The sequence below is a fragment of the Erinaceus europaeus genome, chromosome 12 (assembly GCF_950295315.1).
Source record: "Erinaceus europaeus chromosome 12, mEriEur2.1, whole genome shotgun sequence".
NCBI classification, from domain to species: domain Eukaryota; kingdom Metazoa; phylum Chordata; class Mammalia; order Eulipotyphla; family Erinaceidae; genus Erinaceus; species Erinaceus europaeus.
Window position 1 is genome coordinate 27,270,369 of NC_080173.1, and position 16,941 is coordinate 27,287,309.

The 16,941-nt window shown below is 39.8% G+C and overlaps 1 non-coding gene across 1 annotated transcript; it reads left to right on the plus strand.

The window, feature by feature from the left end:
• The first annotated feature begins 14,971 nt into the window (after positions 1 to 14,971).
• On the plus strand, positions 14,972 to 15,076 carry LOC132542260 (U6 spliceosomal RNA). The gene has a single exon (XR_009553362.1). It is a non-coding gene; the product is annotated as a U6 spliceosomal RNA (small nuclear RNA).
• Positions 15,077 to 16,941: the final 1,865 nt, after the last annotated feature.

Genomic DNA, 16,941 nt, shown 5'->3' on the forward strand with positions numbered 1-16,941 from the left:
TACTTCGTTTAAGTCTTACAATGACCTTAAGAGGAGATAACTGTTACTACCCTCATAGGCAAGAGAATTGAGGTCAGAAAAGTTAAATAACTTATCCCACGGTTCACGATACCGATGAAGAAATGTTACATCTATAGATACTAACATAGAACTGGCAATCCAAATAATGGGACTATGTCATTCAGATGTGATCAGAAGATCACTGATCATGCATCAACATACAGTTAAATCAGGATATAAGAATACATATTTGTATAAATTATATTTTTTAGTTACAAAACTGAAATGCATTTCTTGCAATGAATACAAACAATTTATAAGTGTACAAAGTGAGAAAAAGGATCACCTTTCCAGTGTATGGGAACTAGGAAAGAAAAAAGAGAAAGGAAGAGAGAGAAAAAGAAATAGAAAGAATGAGCAGAAGAGAGAAGGGGAGGAAGAGAAAAAGAAAGAAAAAAAGAAAGAAAGAAAGGAAGGAAGGAAGGAAGGAAGAAAGAAAGAGCGAGCTCAGGAGACTTAAGGAATGAGTGACTCAGAAAACTAGCCAAAAGTCATACAAAGAAAGGATGTTGTCTCTGAAACCAAGGTTTAAAAACATCAGAAGGAAGATTCCTTCAAATGGAGAATTCACTATAACCTAACACTGACTAGCACCCCATGCTCAGCAAACCTGGAAAGAGCCCTGGAAAAGGAAATGATGTCAGATGAAACCTGAGAGAAAGAACTAACCAAGTTCCAAATCTCAGATATCATTGCCTCGAAACCAAAGCTGAAGTGGAGAAAAATTCTGGTTTCTTAGTCTTCCTTTTCTTTTTCATTGTTTTTTACTAGAGACCACTCAGCTCTGGCTAATGGTGATGCTGGGGATTGCATCTGGGACCAGGGAGCATCAGGCATGACACATATTTGCATAACTACTATACTACTTCCCCCTGCCCTTTCTTACTTTTTTGGAATGTGATTTTAAATTTCCTCTTTTTTTTTTTATGAGTATACATATTGGAGAACACACAGATCCTAAGCCTAGAGCTTGTGTTGATCACAAACTGAACAGTGACATAGAACCACCAGGTCAAGAAATAGGATTTAATGAACACCCAGACACATCCAAATCCACATTACCACCCATGTCTCTCTTCCTTACTCACTAAAGGTAACCACTCTCCTAGCTTCTAATTCTTCTTCTAGCGTTTGCCCTTCTTCCGTAGCCAGTCAACAGCGTCAGGTTGAAAGCTGTCAGGAGCTTGTTGCTGGCTTTGAAAGTGACTGGGATCCATGTGGATTCAGTCGGCTAGGAAGGGTGGTCAGTTTCCCCAATGAATGGGTACTCACGGGATGCACCACGAGAAGGTCGATCCAGTGCATCCCAGTTTCTAATGATAACAATTCTAATGATAACATCCCAGTTTCTAATGATAACAATTCCCTTTAAAACATTATGTAGTGGGGCCAGGTGGTGGCGCATGGTTGAGCACACAGGTTACAGTGTACAAGGGCCTGGGTTCAAGTCCCCAGTCCCCACCTACAGGGGGAAAACTTCACAGGTGGTAAAACAGGGCTACAGGTGTCTCTGTCACTCTCCCTATCTCCCCCTCCCTTCTCTGTTTCTGACTGTCTCTATCCAATAAATAAAGATAATTTAAAATTTTTTTTAAACACTATATAATTAGAGTACACATTAATTTGGTTTTGCCTTCCTTTTGTGCTACTTTATATTATTGGTGTGAATCTGCCACAGCTTATCTATATTAAAAGGTGTAGGGGATGTCGTATTTTTACATTTTTTTAATATTTATTTATTCCCTTTTGTTGCCCTTGTTTTTTATTGTTGTTGTAGTTATTATTGTTGCTGTTATTGATATTGTCATTGTTGGATAGGACAGAGAGAAATGGAGAGAGGAGGGGAAGAGAAAGATAGACATCTGCAGACCTGCTTCACCACCTGTGAAGCGACTCCACTGAAGGTAGGGAGCCAGGGGCTCAAACCGGGATCCTTACACCAGTCCTTGCACTTTGCGCCACCTGCGCTTAATCAGCTACGGTACCACCCGACTCCCTAGTTTGTTTTGTTTTAAGTTCAGGGCTATTATAAATAATGCTACCATAAAATTCCTTGTAAAAGTCTCTTTGATGTAGTAAAAAGTACATTCATTTTTAGGCAATGCTGCAATCTTTCATAGAGGTTGAACAAAGTAATACTTCTTTAGCAGAGGATCCAAATCCCAGACTACACAAGGTACTGTCACTCTTAATTTCTGCCATTCTGTTAAGTGGCAAAGTAGTTTATACTTGTAGTTCATGGATTACAAAAAAAAAAATAGAGTTGGTTTTCTCTTGTTGGATGTATTGCCAATATAGTTCCCTCTCTTGCAAAGTACATGCTCAAGTTCTTTCCCCCTTAAAAAGAAAGAAAGGGAGGGAGGGAGGGAGGGAGGGAGGAAGGAAGGAAGGAAGGAAGGAAGGAAGGAAGGAAGGAAGGAAGGAAGGAAGGAAGGAAGGAAAATTTTAGAATTCTAGTGCTATTTGAGACCTGGTTGAAAAAGAAGACACAGGGAATACCAGATGGGTGGTGAGGCATACAGATGTTAACCTGATGGAAAAGCATTTACTCTATTAACAGTCACTCCATAAAACACTAAGTACATACTGATGGAGCCCTGATGGAAGCACCTAGGCTCTTTCTTATTCCTTTTCTCCTTGCCTAAAGACAAGTGTGGACCAGAGAGTTAGCATAGTGATTAGACTTCCATGCTCTGAGGCTCTGAGGTTCAGTCTGGCCCCACCAAAAATCAGAGCTGGACTGTTCTCTGGTAAATAAATGATAAAAGCAAGTGTAGTCCTGTTCCTTGTCCAACTAAAAGCATGCAGTGTGGTCCCCTTAATCACAGTATGAATGAAGCCTAAACTCATCCTCACTTACCTCTCCAACTTTTGTTAATTCTAATCCTCTGTCTTTTAGCTTCTAGATTCCCACCTTTATCTTCCACTTCCTTGTATCACCGTGGTCCTTCTCACCAAGATTCTTTTTTATTTTTCTTTTCTTTTATTGATTTAATAATGGTCAACAAGATTATAGGATAAGAGGGGAACAATTCCCACCACCAGTTCCTTATCCCATCCCCTCCATTGGAAATTTTCCCTCTGGGAGTATGGACCCAGGATTATTATGGGGTGCAGAAGGTGGACGGTCTGGCTTCTGTCATTGCTTCTCCTCTGGACATGGGCATTGGCAAGTTGATCCATAATCCCAACCTGTTTCTATCTTTCCTTTGTGGGGCAGGGCTCTAGAGAAGTGGGGTTCCAGGACACAATGGGTGAGGTTGAAGTCAGGTTAGCATCATGGTAGCATCTGCAACTTGGTGGCTGAAAAGCATTAAGACATAAAGCAGAACAAATTGTTAAGTAATCAGTAGCCTAAAGGTAAGAATAGAGCAGATGAGATCTGGGGTCTTCACTTTGGAAAAAGTTAGCAAGTCTATTATAGGTATATCCCAAAGGGGCCTATGACTTTACTAATTTTTGCCTGAGTCTGAAAGTTAACATGTGGGTGGGCTAAAGGTATTACCTCGGGAGATGGAGCCATATTTGGGAATGGGACTAGAAAGCTGGATCAGGGAAGAGAGTAGCTCCCAAATATGGAAAAAGTATGTAAATACTATTAACTATAAACCCCACTGATCTGATCTGGGCTCCATGTTCAGCACCAGGAGCCTGTGTAACCGCTGCATCCCTGTAGGCCTCAGTTTGTATTTCGTGGTCATAGCTAGGAACATTCTAGGCTGTACTTATTTCAGGACCTGTCTTCGTGGAGTGGCAGAGTATATTGGCCCAGTCTCCCTTCGGAGAGTGGGGTAGTCCCTACCATTGTTATTCCACATTGAGGGCAAGGTCCTGTAGAGGCCCGCAAGAGGGTCCATGATGCTGTTCCTGATGGAGATGACCAGTGATGATGGAGAGACAGATCTGTTAAAGGTCTAGGCCCATCATATCTATGTGGAAATCCCAGGATTCCCTGACTAACCAAGGGCCCTTTTCATAAGCACCTCATCTCAGCCTTCAACTCCAGCTACATTTGATTCCCCAAGGAAGTTCTCCAAACACCAAGCTCAAATCGCCATCCATTTCCCTGGTATATTTCATTACATTCTCTACTTCTTTTCATAGTATTCTTCACACTAATTGTGAATTGTTTATTTCGATCATTACACATTTCATTCTTTTTTTTTTCTCCTACTCTTCCCGGGGTTGTAGGCAGCATCAGCTTCCCTATTGCATATTCATTGGGCTCACTAAATGAGTGATTAATAAATTAAGACTGGAGTTACAAATAACATTGCTATTCTTATATAACAGTTAACCTAATTTACATCAATCTTCAAAAGACTCATATACACTGTAAGATTTCAAGGAGGGAGAAGGAAAGGAAGACTTCCTAGAGGAGGTGGACTTCGAAGACCTGACAGAGAAAATACAAAAGATGTGGACAAAAGCGTGACAAAGAATGGAATATGCTGCTAGACTAGAGCTGTTTTCTTTTCTGATGTATTCCCAGCACACATAATAAACACTCAATAAATACATGTTAATTTAAGACATTAGTTAATATACTTACTGTATTTGCGGAGCCTAGCTTAATGGAAGGTTTTTGCTGGAGAGTAGGGAGAGATAAAGATGGGAAGACAAGCTTAAGTTTTCCTTTTTATTTTTATTTTATAGCTTAAGTTTTCAAAGGAGGACATTTACTTTCTTTTAGTTTGGCATTTGTTGGTCTTCAGAAAAGAGAGCTAACCAGTATTTTCATTTTTTCAAAATATTTAAAGAAAATTTTAAGTTAAAAAAAATAAAATAGAACAGAACTATATGAAACAAAAAGTTGAAGTCTCTCCCTTTCCGAACCCATTTCCCCAAAGTAGCCATTGCTAACAGATGGGCATGCAGTCTTCCAAATATGTTCAAATCATATACATGTGTATTGGATATATATGATATATATATATATATATCCAATATCCAATTGGATGTATTTATATATTTTTAAAATATATTTTCAAAAATGGGATCCATCCTGAACCTACTAAGTCAAGTCACACTTTTCCATTATCGGAATAATTTCCATATTTGCACATACAGATTTGTTTTACTACCTTTAATGGTTTATTGTATTTAAGAAAGTTTTCTTGTCAAAGAAGAAACAAGAGCAAAATAAGGTAAGCTGAAAATCTGGGATGAAATTAGGAAGGATCAAAACATAATCGAGGAAATGAGCCATCTGTGGAATTGACCCAAGAGACTGTGAAATGTGTGACTAAAGAAATTTTGAAACACCCCAAACCCAATCACAGTCCAGCTACACTGTATTCTAATGATATGCTTATGTGTCTGTCTCCTTGCTAGACTGCCAAATTCTTGAGGTCAGAGACCACATATCCCTTTGTGTGTGCAAGTCTGGAGCCTGGAATATAGTAAGCTTTGAATAAATGTTGATTAAATTGAATGGGTGGACATCAGAGGAGCACACCTGAATTTGATTATAACCAAGAAAGCGTAAATTAAACTTATTCCATCTATAAAGAAAGAATTAGTGAGTAAAATAAAGTATAAAATAAAACATAACAACTTTCTGAGAGTGATCTCACCACCACTACTCTGACCCAGGTTATTAGTACACACATGAACAGTTCTGCTGTCATAAATTTGGGGTCTTGGAAGAATTTTAGGAAATCAACAAAAGTTCTATCACCCTTGTCTTAGTTATCAAATTTTTAATAAGCTCATTTTATTCAACTTTTAAAATCCAAAACAAGGGAGCAGGTGGTGGCGCACCTGGTTAAGTGAACACATTACAGTGAGTAAGGTCCTGGGTTCAAGCCCCTGGTCCCCACCTGAAGGGGGAAAGCTTCACAAGTGAAGCAGGGCTGCAGGTGTCTCTCTTTCTCTCCCCCTCTCTATCTCCTTCCCCTCTCAATTTCTCTGTATCAAATAAATAAATAATAATTAAAAAATAAAATCCAAAATAAGTGCATTCTTTGTGACCAGTTTCCATCAGCACATAACTAGCAAATTCAAAATGAAGTCGAATTATGCACAATTCAGCAATTCGTGGCAAACAAAATTTTTAAATCAATATTCATCCTTTATTCAAAGTTGTTTTACTTATTCATCTAAATACTAAAATTATCATCTGCTTTCCTTCTTATGAAACCATGCGTTTCATCTAAAGTTGTAAATCTGCATTTGTTGTAACTAAGGAAAACTTGAGAAAGGGACTGATGATGGTGCAATCTGCCAGCAGAGTTCTCTACCCTGCCGACAGTACATTGAAGGTCAAAGAAAAACACTGCACAACAAATTAATGACAGCCACCAGCTAACAGAGATAAAATGAGTACTACTAATACACACAGCTACAGAATAAGAGAAATGAAAAAACAGTAATAAGCCAGAGGTACACAAATACATATTTGTTCTTACTTCCTACAAATGGATGGTGAAATGGCAAAAAGTAATTTATAAGCATGGTTAAATTGGCATATTTCCCTCTGTCCATCAGAAACAAGTTAGCTTTTTTTTTCCTGGGCGGTGAATACAACTGCAAAGAATAAACAAGGCTTTGCTTAAATCTCCAAGCAGGAGAAACATGTAATTGAAAATAGTACAAATCTCAAAGAAAGTGTTAGAAATTTTAGAATGTATTTAAAAAGAAAATCAAGGCATCATAAAAAGACAAGTATTGGTGGTATGGTTGTAAAGAAAAGTATGAGATGGGTAGATAGTATAATAGTTATGCAAACGCACTCTTATGCCTGAGGCTCTGAGGTCCTAGGTTCAATCCCCCACACCACCATAAACCAGAGCTGAACTGAGCAGTGCCCTGGAAAAAAAGTAAAATTATATTATATATAAAAGTACAATTTTGAACACCATGACTGTGTTCCAAATTCTAATTTCATTTACGATTGTAAATCACACCATGGAGCTATCGATTTCATTCATTCACCTCAAACACTTCCTGGAATAGGACTTTCAACACAATAAATTCTTCTCAGTCTTCTGTAGTGCAAATACTTTCATTTTGAATGAAAATACCCTTCAAAAAATTAAGAATATAGACTAAAAATTCCAGAGCGCACGGAGAATACTGTTGTTGGAAAGTTTGAACTCTTTAGAGGACACTTTAATTGACAACCACTGCTTTGTAGTGTTAAAAACTGAATTCCCATTAGATGATTTTTGGCAGAATGAAGAAACATATTTCCTTCCAAAACTCAAACAATAATTCAGAGAAATTGGGCTAGCAATTTCCAAATCAAGTAAATGGGTTGTCTTTGTTGTATTTTGTATTTGTTTTGTTTTGCATTGGTATCAAGTTGAACCATTTCCAATCCATTTCTTCTCCAACCTGTAGTCAAAGGAGTTCTTATATTTTACTTATTCCATGACAATTTTTTTTTCTCTTTAGATGTCTCTAAAGTTGGGATTCATCCTTTGTAAGGAAACCAACACACATTGCATCTCCCTCCTGCCACCACTGTGCTACAAAGCCATGCTGCTGCATGTTCACTCTAGTCTTAATAGTTCTTTAAAAATAATATGAGGGGGGGCCAGCCAGTAGCGCAGTGGATTAGTGCACATGGCACAAAGCACAAGGACCAGCGTAAGGATCCCAGTTCGAGCCCCGGGCTCCCAACCTGCAGGGGTATCACTTCGCAGGCGGTGAAGCAGGTCTGCAGGTATCTATCTTTCTCTCCCCCTCTGTTTTCCCCTCCTCTCTCCGTTTCTCTCTGTCCTATCTAACAACAACGATAGCAACAACAATAATAATAGCAACAAAAGGGGAAAAAAGTAGCCTCCAGGAGCAGTGGATTCGTACTGAGCCCCCGGCGATAACCCTGGAGGCATAAATAATATTAATAATAATGTAAGGGAAAGTAATTCTGTGTCCCAGAGAAGAACCATCCTCACATAACCTGAAGTCAGAGGCGAATCAGGGGCAGACTCGGTAGCAAATATGAAACAAAGATCCATTTCCCCCAGTATGCTAACAAGAGATGGTCCTTAAGAGAGAGAAAGACCTAAGTCATGTTATTACAAATGGGAGCTAAACTGTCCCAGTTAAATATGGAAGTGAAGGTGAAAACAAGGACCACAGAATTTGTGGAGAAAAGATTTCTTCCCACCAGGGAAGAAATAGAAAGTGAAAATAAAGAACAAAGGTTCTGGAATTGGAATGACCTATGGCCAAGTTTTAGATCATCAGTGGTAATCACTGCCCATGTGACTTTGGACAAATTGTTTAATTTCCCTAAACCTCAGTTGTCTCTTTTTCTGTAGGATACAAATAACAGGAATTTCCCATTGTTTTAAGGTCACTAGAGACAGAGACAGGGGAGAGAGAGTGAAAGAGACCACAGCCCCAAATGGTGGGAGCCAAGCTCAAGCCTGGGTTGTGCACATGGCAAAGCAACACTCTACCCAAGTGAGCTGTTTCTGCAGTCCATAAATTTATTTTAAGAATGCCTATCAGTGGGCGGAGCGCAACGGGTTGAGTGCACATGGCGCCAAGCACAAGGACCCGCATAAGGATCTAGATTTGAACACCGGGTTCCTCACCTTCAGGGGGTTCGCATCACAAGCAGTGAAGCAGGTCTGCAGATGTCTGTTTCACCCCCTCTCTGTCTTTCCCTCCTTTCTCAGTTTCTCTCTGTCCTATCCAACAATAACAACAACAATGGCAACAAAATGGGGAAAATGGTCTCCAGGAGCAATGAATGGATTTGAGTGCAGGCAACGAGCCCCAGGGATAACCCTGGAGGCAAAATAAAAAGCATATCAATTAAGTGTTCAGTAGATACAGTTCATATTTTACTATACATGTATTGAGTTTTTTTTTAGAATTTTTTTTAATATTTATTTTATTTATTCCCTTTTGTTGCCCTTGTTTTTTATTGTTGTAGTTATTATTATTGTTGTCATTGTTGGATAGGACAGAGAGAAATGGAGAGAGGAGGGGAAGACAGAGAGGAGGAGAGAAAGATAGACACCTGCAGACCTGCTTCACCGCCTGTGAAGCGACTCCCCTGCAGGTGGGGAGCCGGGGTTCGAACCGGGATCCTTATACCGGTCCTTGTGCTTTGCGCCACCTGCGCTTAACCCGCTGCGCTACAGCCCGACTCCCATGTATTGAGTTCTTAAGAATACCATATTTGGGAGTGAACAGTGGCTCACTAAATTCAGTGCACTAGTTACCATGTGCAAGAACCCAGGTTCAAGCTCCTGAGCCCCTCCTGCAAAGGGAAGCTTTACAAGCTGTGAAGCAGGTGACTCTCTCTCTCCCTTTATATCTCTACCCCACCTTTTCGATTTCTCTCTGTCCTATCAAATACAAAGAAAAAAAAAATATATATATATATATATATATCACAGGGAGGTATAACTAAGTCACTACCTCTCATTGTTTCTGTTCTACCTCTTCCCAAAATACAGCTCATTATCAGCTGTGGATTGACTGGGCAGCAGTGTGCTCTTGGTGCCACTTTTTAGCATTTGCTTTTGCCTTTGAGAAAGAAGAAATTGCCACCCTTGACTACATTTATTTGCATTTTCCTTTGCATTCTCTATACTGTGAGCCACAGTAAATAATTATTGAAGGAGTGAATTAATGAATTTCATTCCAGGTTTTTCCATCTTTTTCCCCCTCTTGTTTCTTTTCTGTAATTGGGGGGTTTAATGATTTGCAGTACAACTGTTGACATGTAATGGGTAAAACAGGTAAAATTTTTCATTTCCTCATGATAGGTATCTGCCAAACACTTTCACCCCTAACTTGGATCTCTTTCTATCATCATGCACCAGGACTCCATATAGTTCCTTCCCCCAAATCTCCTTCCTTCACTCCCTCCCCAGAATCCTTTGCTTCCTTTAGTGCAATGTACCAAACCCAACCTAAGTTTTACTTTATGTTTCTCCTTTCAGTTCTTGTTTCTTAGGTTCTGCCCATGAGTGAGATCATCCCATATTCATCCTCTTTCTGGCTTATCTTATTTAACATAATTCCTTCAAGCTCCATTCAAGATGAGGTAAAGAAAGTGACTTAATTATTATTTTTAAATATTTATTTATTATTGGATAGAGACAGAAATTGAGAAAGAAGGGGGAGATAGAGAGAGAGACTGAGACACCTGAGGCTCTGCTTCACCCCTCATGACACCTCCCCCTGCAAGTGGGTACCTGGGGCTTGAACCCAGGTCCTTGCACATTATAACATGTGCGCTCAGCCATGTGCACCACTGCCTGGTCCCTAACTTCATCATTCTTAACAACTGAATTGTGTATATTCCTTTATATATATACACCACAATTTTCTTAGTCTACTTAATTATCACGTCCTTAATTTGGGTTTCCTAGAAACAAGACTTGAAACAAACATGTTAATGCAAATGGGCTACTTTTGAGGAGTGATGGAAACATCAATCAAACTAGGAACAGGACAGGAGGATTGAAAAGGGAATGCAGCCTCTGTGGGAATCTGGGATTTGAACTTCCTAGAGAAATCTGGAAGGCTGGGTAGAGAATTTGCTTAGCCTTGCCACCTGAGACAAAAGAGAGTTTCCATATTCACACCCCAAATCTTTTTCACTGTTAGTTGAGGACAACTTAGAATTCCCCAGCATGAGTGTAATTTAAGTACATACACACTTATTTGTTTTAAACCAGAGCACTACTCAATTCTGGCTTATGGTGGTGCTGGAGATTTAACCTGAGACATTGGAGCTTTAGGCATAGATTTTTTGCATAATTTTTATGCTATCTCCCCAGCCCAATACATGTACCTTTTAATGTTGCCCTCTCACCTCTACTCATGCATTCTCACCATGGAAGGAATCTTTTTTTTCAAAAAAAAAAAAACATTTTTTTAAAATATTTTATTTTAATGAGAGATACAGAGAGAGAGAGAGACCAAAGCACTACTCAGCTCTAGCTTATGGTGGTGCTGGAGTTTGAATCTGGCACCTCAGAGCCTAAAGAATGAAAGTCTTTTACAAAACCATTATGCTATCTCCTCTACCCACCTCCCCACCCCCAAATTAACGTATTTGTTTTTAGTAGGAGGGAGTGAGAGAGAGAACTGAACACTACTCTTGCATAGAGAGGTCAGGGATTGAATCCAGGACACCTCAAGTATACAAGTCCTGTACTCTACCAGCTAAGCGACTTCAGGGAAGTACTCTTTATTTATTTTGGTTATAACGCAAGAAGTTCCTGAACCTGAATAGGAAAAAAAAAAAAAAAAAAGAAAGAGAAAGGAAGGAAGGAAGGAAGGGAGGGAGGGAGGGATGGAGGAAGGCAGCAAACCATAGTCACAGTGATAGTATTTCTGACTGTCACCAAGAGAAATAACAGATGTTTTTTTATATGACAGTACAGTTATGGTGATATCTCAAAATATCATTTCTACTCATTAGTATTCAAAATTACCTTGGTTATTAGATCCACCACTCCATCTTTTATAATACTTTAAGAAAGAAGCATATGTATTCCTGTGTCATATAGTTACATTTTAAGTATTTTGATAACTATATATAAATACTATTTGTCTCCTTAAGAATCATAATTGTTTAACCTTAATCATTTAAAAGCAATTTTCTGAGAAGGGGTCTACAGGTTAGCAAAATGCCAATGAAGTTCATGGTTTGTGTGTGCTAGGCACATTCATACCCTCTAACATACACAGAAAGATTCAGAACTTCTGCCAAAGCCCTTCATCTTTCACTTCCTCCTCATACCCCTTGTTTGTGCCAGCTTTTCTTCCTAAATCTCCTACCTATAAAATGGAGACACCAGTTTTTCTTTTAAATACAAACCATATAAGCTATACATTTCTGATTTCTAAAAAAAAAAAGATCAAAACATCAAACTAGCCAAAACAAATTGGCAAATAGCTCTCTACAATTAGCTGTCTGGGGACATTAGTAGCTCTTATTTTTCTGTTTCTGGAAAAGAGGAAGTTATGAATCAGAGCTAATGCTGTTGGGCGCAACACTGGCTAGTTAGGAGTCTTGGCTCTGCCACTCTCCTAAATATATGGCCTCAGCCCAGTCACTAGTATCTACCAAGCTTTGTTTGCCTCATCTGAGGGTGGTGATAACTTGTCCACCTGCCTTATAGAGTCATGTTACTGGTGCAATAACAATAATTGTTAATAATTACTCAGTTCTGGCAGGGATAGATAGCATAATGATTATGCAAAGAGACTCTCATGGCCGAGGCTCTGAAGTGCCAGGTTCAGTCCCCCAGCACCACCGTAAGCCAGAGCTAAGCAGCGCTCTGGTGTTGCTCTCTGTGTGTTTCTCTCTCTATCTCTCTCAAAAATAAAATAAATAAAATACTTTTTAAGAAATTAAAAAAATAATTGCTCAGCTCGTAGGGGCTGGCACATAGTAGTAATTCAGTAAAAGTAACATAGTAAGTCTCTTGGGAAAGAGACTAGAGATTTAGAGTGGCTGGAAGTCTTGGTGGTTTATGCTGTTTAAATGTCATAAAAGTTATCAGTGATTATTTCTACACCCCAAAAAACTGACCCTGACCTGAAAGGCAGTTCAGTAAGTATAGCTCTGGATTTACAAACATAAGCTCCCAAGTATAAGCCCTGAATTTGCATCTTCCAGAGTGACATTTTAGTTCTCTTTTTCTCATTAACAAATTATATATGTTTTGAATATATTATTTATTATATATATATATTATTTCTTTTTACCAGAGCACTGCTCAGCTCTAGTTTATGGTGGTGCTGGGCATTGAACCTGAGACTTTAGAGCCTCAGGCATGAAAGTCTTTTGCATAACCTTTATACTATCTCTCCCTACCAAATTTTTTTTAGTCACTGACTAGCAAAACAAATTAACTAACACTTCATAGATGGTCAATATTAATTTGTTTCTTCATTCTCTCTAGGTGAAAACTTAATCTGAAAGCATATATTACAAGTTGATGCCATATTGAACTATGTTAAATAAGCATATGTTGAAATATAACTTAACAATAAGGAGAGAGACTTACTTGCCAGGGCTCCTCTTTCATTCCCCCAGCAAGCTCTTATTTATAGACTGTGGAGCTTCTCCTGTGCATTTCTTTGTACCACCTCCACTTCCACCCTGAGGAACCCATGAAGGTGTGGGTGGGTTAGAGGAATGCTAAAGCAATCTTTCTCCTGGAATTAAAATCAACATCTTGGCAATATTCAAGTAAACATCTGGAAAGGATTCTTTTGCTTCAGCTAAAAACTAGATACCTTTTATAAATATTATAAGGAGAATGAAAACACCAGCATACGTTCCGACACTGGAGAAAAGGAAAAAGTCCATCTGCCTGCTAGCTACCATCATTGAGTACAATTTTGATCTGACTGAGCACCGTGAGAGGTTAGCAGGGGAAGATCTGTTTGTAAGCCAACATGAGCCTACTCTGTCTTCAAATCTAAATGCATATTAAAAAAAAAAAAAGGCAGTGATACAACTGAGTTCGAGGGCATAGGCAGCAGAACTATAAAGAAAAGTCAGGGAGTCGGGCGGTGGCGCAGTGGGTTAAGCGCACGTGGCGCAAAGCGCAGGGACCGGCGTAAGGATCCCGGTTCGAGCCCCCGGCTCCCCACCTGCAGGGGAGTCGCTTCACGGGCGGTGAAGCAGGTCTGCAGGTGTCTATCTTTCTCTCCTCCTCTCTCTCTGTCTTCCCCTCCTCTCTCCATTTCTCTCTGTCCTATCCAACAACAAAGCAACGTCAACAATGGCAATAATAACCGCAACGAGGCTGCAACAACTAGGGCAACAAAAAGGGGGAAAAAGGCCTCCAGGAGCGGTGGATTCATGGTGCAGGCACCGAGCCCAGCAATAACCCTGGAGGGGAAAAAAAAAAAAGAAAAGAAAAGTCAGAAGTATAATTCCTTCAGTGGTTTTATTCTACAAACCAGGTGTACCTGCTTTCCAGGTTGTGGGTGTGATGGCAAGGAACAAAGCTGAACAAGAACTCCATCCAGAAGTCCACAGGCTGGGAGAGTGGGGGTGGGGGGAGGCTTAAACAGCAAATATTTACATTTGAGTAATGTTCAAAACACATATGCAGAAGAGCAGCATCTCTAGAAGTGTGTTTGTGAAATTTCTAACACCGAGAGAAGGCTATCTGCAAAATGCAGACTGGCAAACGCTACAGAACAAAAAAACAAAAAAAACTTTTTTTTTTCAAGAGGTGAATTCAAAAGTGGAGGGGATGAAATTAAGAGAAATATTTTTTTTAAATATTTATTTTCCTTTTTGTTGCCCTGTTTTTTATTGTTGTAGTTATTATTGTTGTTGATGTCGTCATTGTTGGATAGGACAGAGAGAAATGGAGAGAGGAGGGGAAGTCAGAGAGGGGGAGAGAAAGACAGACACCTGCAGACCTGCTTCACTGCCTGTGAAGCGACTCCCCTGCAGGTGGGGAGTCGGGGGCTTGAACCGTGATCCTTACTCCGGTCCTTGGGCTTTGCACCATGTGTGCTTAACCCGCTGTGCTACCGCCCGACTCCCTTAAGAGAAATATTTAAGTTAAAAGAAACATGGCAGCTGATGGGGGGGGGGGGTTGAGGGGAGGGTTGTACAGTGACTAAAGCAATGGATTTGCAAGGAATGAAGTCCTGAGTTCAAATCTCAGTGTTGTGTGTGCCAGGGTGATGCTCTGGTTATTTGTATACATGGCAGCTGATGGGGGGGGATTGAAGGAGAGGATAGTATAGTGACTAAAGCACTGGATTTGCAAGGAATGAAGTCCTGAGTTCAAACCCCAGTGTCCTGTGTGCCAGGATGATGCTCTGATTATTTGTCTACCTATCTCTCTCTATTTCTCTCTATCCCATCAATAAATAAATTATATGAGACTTAAAAGACATAACCAATGATAACACATACGCCTTATTTTAGTCATAATTTAAACAAAGACCTTCTGTGCTCACTTTAGAGGCACAGATCCTAAAGTTGGAATGATGCAGGAAGATTACATGTCCCCTCCGCAAAGATGACACATAGATTTGTGAAATGTTCCATATTGTTGTCTAGATAATGCCTGCCCTTTTAAAAAATGTAAAATCAGAAACAATAGAATTACTTAAAGTTGTGACATTAATAGAAAAATTAGAATCGGGAGCCGGGCAGTGGCACAGTAGGTTAAGCGTACATGGCAGAAAGTACATGGACCAGCATCAGGATCCTAGTTCGAGCTCCCGGCTTCCCACCTGCAGGGGGTTCACTTCACAGGTGGTGAGGCAGGTCTGCAGGTGTCTGTCTTTCTCTCCCCCTCTATGTCTTCCCCTCCTCTCTCCATTTCTGTCTGTCCTGTCCAACAACAATGATAGCAATATTGACAATAATAATAATGACAACGATAAACAAGGGCAACAAAGGGAAAAAAATTTTTTTAATTAGAATTGAATACTAAGTATTTGATAACATTTAGGAGTTATTGCTACTATTTTAGCTGATGATACTTAAATTATTTGTGGATGACAGAATTTGTCTGGCACTTGATTAGAGTAGTAGAAGGAAATTGACAAGCATGTACATGAGCGGGAGTGGCTATCACTTGATAAGGACTAACTGAATAGTTCTATATTTTGTGTATGTCCTAGAATCCTCAAAATAAGCCTTTTTTTTTTTTGTTCTTTGGTTGCCTGGTTGGTTTTTAATCACCAGAGAGATTCAGGGAAAAACCAGGTAATAAAAATCTTGAAGCTCTGTAGCTGGAAAAAAACCTCAAATCTAGCAAGAAAATATAACTCTTGGGGTTAGGTGGTGGCCCAACTGGTCAATCCAATTGCACATCTTAAAATGCACAAGGACCTGGGTTCAACCACCCCTCCCCAATACTCCCCCCAGCCCCACCTACAGGGTGAAGTGTCACAAGCAGTGAAGCAGTGCTACAGGTGTCTTTCTCCTTATCTACCTCTTCCTTCTCAATTTCTGTCACTATCCAAAATAAACATATATGTATATATATATGTGTTTTTTTTCATTTTTGTTGCCCTTGTTGTTGTTATCATTGTTATTGTTGTTATTGCTGTTCTGTAGGACAGAGAAATCGAGAGAGGAGGGGAAGACGGGGTGGGGGGTGAGAGAAAGATAAGACACCTGCAGACCTGCTTCACCGCTTGTGAAGGAAGCAAAACCACCCTGCAGGTGGGGAACCGGGGGCTTGAACTGTGATCCTTATGCTGGTCCTTGCGCTTCACACCATGCGCACTTAACCCACTGGCCTGGCCCCTCAATAAGTTAAAAAAAAAAAAAGAAAAGAAAAGCTAACTCTTACAAGTAAACAACCCCATTTACGCCTTCTCTATTTGGTATTATGGGCAAGAATATCTCATTTCTAATACTTTCTTTTTTTTTTTTTAGATTTTATTTATGAGAAAGATAGGAGGAGAAAGAAAGAACCAGACATCACTCTGGCACATGTGCTGCTGGGGATCGAACTTGGGACCTCATGCTTGAGAGTCCAAAGCTTTACCACTGTGCCACCTCCCGGACCACATTTCTAATACTTTCTTTTCACTTTTCATTTATTTTTTATTTTATTTTATTTTATTTTTCAAATATTTATTTATTTATTCCCTTTTGTTGCCCTTGCTGTTTTATTGTTGTAGTCATTATTGATGTCGTTGTTGTTGGATAGGACAGAGAGAAATGGAGAGAGGAGGGGAAGACAGAGAGGGGGAGAGAAAGATAGACACCTACAGACCTGCTTCACTGCTTGTGAAGTGACCCTCCTGCAGGTGGGGAGCTGGGGGCTCAAACCAGGATCCTTACGCTGGTCCTTGAGCTTTGCACCACCTGAGCTTAACCCACTGCACTACAACCCAACTCCTTTTTCATTTATTTTTTTAACCAGAGGCTTACTCAGCTCTGGTTTCTGGAGGGGGGTT